Source organism: Arachis ipaensis, chromosome B07 (assembly GCF_000816755.2).
Source record: "Arachis ipaensis cultivar K30076 chromosome B07, Araip1.1, whole genome shotgun sequence".
Lineage (NCBI taxonomy): Eukaryota > Viridiplantae > Streptophyta > Magnoliopsida > Fabales > Fabaceae > Arachis > Arachis ipaensis.
The window spans coordinates 114,707,130-114,712,577 of record NC_029791.2 but is presented as its reverse complement, the minus strand read 5'-3'; positions in this window follow the sequence as shown (position 1 = coordinate 114,712,577).

The following is a 5,448-nucleotide window of genomic DNA, read 5'->3' as shown; positions in this document are numbered from 1 at the left end:
TAAATAAAATGTCATAATAATTATAATTATAAGAAATTTAAGTTATAAATATTAAAATTTTACATTATTTAATTTTTATATATTCTATACGACTCTTACTACTATACTATTTAGTCTATTTACGAATTATATTACATACAGTTTTTATTACTATTATTACTTCATTTCTTAATCTCTCATATACAAATTGTTAAAAATTATTTTTTTTGACTGAAAATAACACAAAAAAAAAGGACCTAAGAGAAAGAGTAGGACTCCTCTCTAATAATAATGTCTAAACTATTAGAGGGCAGCAACCACTTCAGGTACACCTGCTTATTAAAAGCAGCAGTCTTAGCCATTAAATCAGCTGCTCTGTTTGTTGTGCGTTGTATGAGTACTACCGTAACTGTCTAATTATACTGGAGTATTTCTTTGATTTTGTCAAGCAGATCAAAGTCAGTCCTAATCGTGCTGGTTGTGTCTCGCGAAACAAGAAGCTAAGAAACGCATCAAGATTATCTGTTTCACATATGACCTCTTTGCACTCGCAATCCCAAGCCATAACAAGCCCTCTCCAAATAGCATGAAGTTCACAGTAGAGAACACTAGAAAGAGGTATACTGGCAGAACAACCTTTTTATCCAAATTCCCATGTTGTCTCTAATAATACACCCAAAGCCAGCTAATTGCTCATTTTTAAAAATACTTGCATTGCAGTTCACTTTACAGACATTAATCGGAGGTGGTTCCCAGTTATATTGCAAAGAGGAAGGAGTAATATGTTTTTGGGTGGTAATGACATTGGAGAAATCTCGAGCAGCATGTTTAGCCAAGTGAACAATTTTCTCCCTACTCTATGGATCATCTTGATGGAGGATGTCATTGTTCCTATCCCTCTAAATCTATCAAAAGGTCGCTGCAAAAAGGAACTCATTTTTGTTGAGGTTAGAACGAATCTAAGACACAAAATCCAAATCAGAATCCACAGCGGTCATTAATCCAAATCTGACGAGCTTTTTTGCAAGTCCTAAAGTAATGGTTAATATCCTCTAGAGTAAGATAACATCTCTGACAAAAATTAGAAGTAGCAAGACCTCTTTGAAACCGGTAGCTAGCTGTGGAAACTCCGTTGTTGAGGTCATCTGCAAACATCAAGTGAGAAACTCTAGGTCTCCCTCTAGAAACAGCCACACCATCCCAAATGCCCTCATCAACTTGTTTGGAAATGAAGCACGCCAATCTCTCTATGCACAAAATAAATAAATAAGGAGAAATTGGATCTCCTTGCCTGAGTCTTTTGCGAGGTTGGAAGCTATCCAGTCTATTCCCATTCCAGATGATGGAACGATTTGAGGCCTGAACATAATTCATTACAAGCCGAATAATTAGAGAAGGAAAGCCAAAAGATTCAAGAGTGTGCTCAAGAAAATTCCAATCAACTCTATCATAAGCCTTTTCTAAATCAATCTTAAAAGCCATAGCTCCTTTTCTAGACTTTGTTCGCTTGAGAAAGTAAAGAACTTCTTGGGCGACAATAATATTATCAGGCGCTCCTCTACCATGAATAAACTCTCCCTAAGTTGGGCTAACAATCTCATCCAAGAAAGGTCATAATCTATTAACCAGCACTTTTGTCACAAGCTTATAAATGACATTACAAAGGCTTATTGGCCAAAAATCTTTCAATCTAGTTGGAGGGTCCCACTTAGGGATAAGAACAATCAAAGTTTCCAACAAAGAATGACTTAACGTCTCCCCTAAGAATGCTTTCTGAACAGTACGCCACAACTCATGACCCACCACATCTCAATATTTCTTGAAGAAAAATACTTGAAAACCATCTGGCCCAGGAGCTTTGAACGAGCTCATATTATCCAGAGCTTTTTTAACCTCTAACATTGTCACTGGTTTAGACAAATTATCATAAAAATAAATTAAATAATTAGAATGTTTAATCATCCTACTTCACGTTGATGGGCCCCTATCTCCAAGCTTCTTCTCTTGAACTTGTGCCACAGAACCATCATTTTTCTGTTGAGGTTGGTTCTCTGGGTTTGTTGCTGCACCGGTTTTATCAAGCTCTTTTTGTGCTCGAGAATCCATTAATAATGCTTCAATAGGTAAGTTTTGAAGCGAAATAGGATGCCGTCTTTTGTGCCCTGCTTTAAAAAAGGGAGTGCTCTAATCCTTGAAAGCCACCTGTACTGTTCCCAAAGAGGTAAGGGTGGATGAAGAATTCTTCTTTTTCTTGGACCCCACCTTTGCATTTGATGAGGACTTCACCTTTGCATTTAATGAGGATCCAGCATGCATGTTAGTAGGCCTAAGAGAAAATTTCTTACTCACCAAGTTAGACCATATTGCTACGTTGACTTTTTTTGGTACTACTTTTGGGACTTTACTCACTTTTTCCTTGCCTTTTCTACTAACTGTAACCCATTCACCCTCTTTTGCACGAGTATCTTTATCCATGCGTGATTCTTGCAAATTATCATGTACAAGCTAAGAACCATTGCTCCATGCTTCTCCATAATTGGAATTGATTTGGCATTAATTCCAAATTCAAAATTTTAATTTTAATTTTTTACTGGGATTTGACTACCTTCCACCGTTTTTTCGTTGTTATCAGAAATAGTGACGGCAAATTTTTCTCCTTCACCGTGCTTTCCTTCTCAATGCCATTGTTATTCTCTTTTGCACATTCTCTTGTTACGTGCCCAAAGTAGCTACATTTTTCACAAATTAAATTCAAGTGCTCATATTCTATGTCATACATATGACCATCAACTTGAATTCTCTTTATGACTGGAAGTCCCAAGTTGATTTGCACACATGCTCTTGCATACTTTTCCCTCCCGTAGACTTGGTGGCTAAGTCGATGCGGATCGATTTTTTAACCGCTGACGCAATCATTTTCATGACTTTTTCTTGATAGTAGTTAATGTTTAAACCTGTGATCCTTATCCAAACAATGGTAGACCCAAATGTGTTTTTACAAGGTCTGAATGAAGAATTCCAAGATTTAACTGCAACATAACTACCAGTAATTATCCACGGTCCTCCAAGGAGAACTTTTTCTCGATCCTCCAAAAGATCAAATTTGACTAAAAAATACTAGAGAATCATTAGAATTTATTTTTTGACAATCATTTGTAGTTATTAATCTAATTTTTTAGTTTAGTAATTTAACAACATACTTTAACATATACTTTTAAACATTAATGACTAATTAATCACTCAAAATATTAAATCCTAATGGCCATCTATCATTGGTGCAGATATACACTTAAAATAAGTAACGGCTCATAAGTATAACAAATGACTTTGTTATGATCACTGAGCATGGCATCATAATACTTGCAATATACTTTCAACCAAGAAAGTTCAAACCCGTAGAGCAGTATATGATGGATGTCTGTGCATGAATTATTTCTGTGTTTGATTTCAGCAGGCTATGAAGTCACATACATCCACTCTATATGACACGAGTCTCCGAAAGCCAAATCCTAGAGACTTTTATCAAGATCACTGACATAGAATGTACTCCCAAGCGCATAGGATCCATTCATGCAGGTTGTTGCAGCAGCAGTAGCAGAAGATTTTACTCCATATGGTGGGCACTTCAAATATAACATCTGCTTTGTCAAGCTAATAAGATCAAAATGCTGGTTATGGAACCAATCATTATATGGTTCATCTTTGGCACTGCTGAAATTGGAGGAGGTTAAAGAATAAGGAATGAGAGAAGAGTGATTATGGGTATGCAGGGGAACATTGGCGTCAACTAGTCGAATTGTGTAGTTGTTATAGTTAATTGACTGCACTTGGAACTTAATTGATTTGAGACTAGAGAAAGAGTTGGTTGTGATTCTCGCAAGAGAGGGTGTACACATAACATAAATATTAATATTCTAACATATTTGTTAATTATCTAAATCAAAATATTTTAATATGACAACTAATTAATTAAATTAAAATAATCTAAAATATTAATATTTTATGATATTTTTTAACTAATTAAATCAAACTATCCTACCATAACAACTAATTGATTAAATTAAAATAATCTAAATATCTTCTAAACAAGATTACCCAAGATTTAGAAGTGATTCAAGAATTGGATTGATTTTTAACCTAGAGTGGTGTGAAAAGTTTGTATTTTCTTTAACTCGTCAAATAAACTCTGTTCCAACAATTAAATTTCTCTTTACGCAAGTATGGTGTTCTTACACCTTTATGTGAGTGTCAAATGCCTATATGTAACTAATGAAAATGCTAGAACTTGATAAGGGGATCGAATCAAGTGATGGAAATTTTTAGAATTTTTTAACTTTAAGATTATTCATTTATTAGTAATATATTAAAACAGAATATAAGATAGTTTTCACATTTATTCTTAATCTCCTTAGTTTCTATCATGATGCCACATAAGATTTAGTGACTTTAAATTTATTTTTAGATTTTTATTCTTCTTTCTTTAACTATAATTAAAAACAAAAAAAATACTATAAAAATTATCATGAAACCTCATTAAAATTATGAAACATTACAAGAAATAAAATTCAATATAAATGAATATAATTTCACCTTAAGCTTTCATTAAATTTTTGAAATATTACACTTTAAAAAATTTAATGTACAATTACCATATCTTACGTTGATCTTAAGGTCACATTACAAAGAAAAAAAAATTTCTTAAGATGCTACAAAAATGATCAAATGTTACAAGAAACCAAAATTAAGGGTTTATTTGGGTGAACTTCTAAAAAAATATTTTTTTTAAGTTATCTTTTTTCAACAAATCTTATAAAAAAGTAAACGTAATTTTATATTTGGATATCTTATATAAAAAGATCTTATAAAAAAGTAAAAATATTTTTTTGTTTATTTATTATGTAAAAATATCTTTTTTTTTTAAAAAAAGTACATGAATCAAACGACGCCATTGTGCTCTGTCATGTATCATGTCTACAGAGAGACCGTTTACATGTAGATCTCGTTTGACTACTTCATGGATGGTCTTCTTAGGTCTTCCTCTGCTGCACTCCGCCATTTTGACCAACCTGCTTGGATCCTATGATTTACATCTTGTTCAATCTCTCCATTATCCTGGATGATGCACCCAAGATACTTAAAACTTTTAACTTTTCGCAGGATGTTTTCTCCAATCTTCACCTCTATATTGGAGTTTTCCCTTCTCAGACTGAACTTACATTCCATATATTCCGTCTTGCTACGGCTTATGCTCAGACCATACACTTCTAGAGCTTCTCTCCATAGCTCCAACTTCTTATTTAGGTCTTCCCTTGACTCTCCCATAAGGACGATATCATCGGCAAAAAGCATGCACCATGGCACAGGCTCTTGGATGTGCTCTGTGAGTACTTCCAAGACTAATGTGAAAAGGTATGGACTTAAGGATGATCCCTAGTGTAATCCTATACCAATAGGGAATTCCTCTGTCAC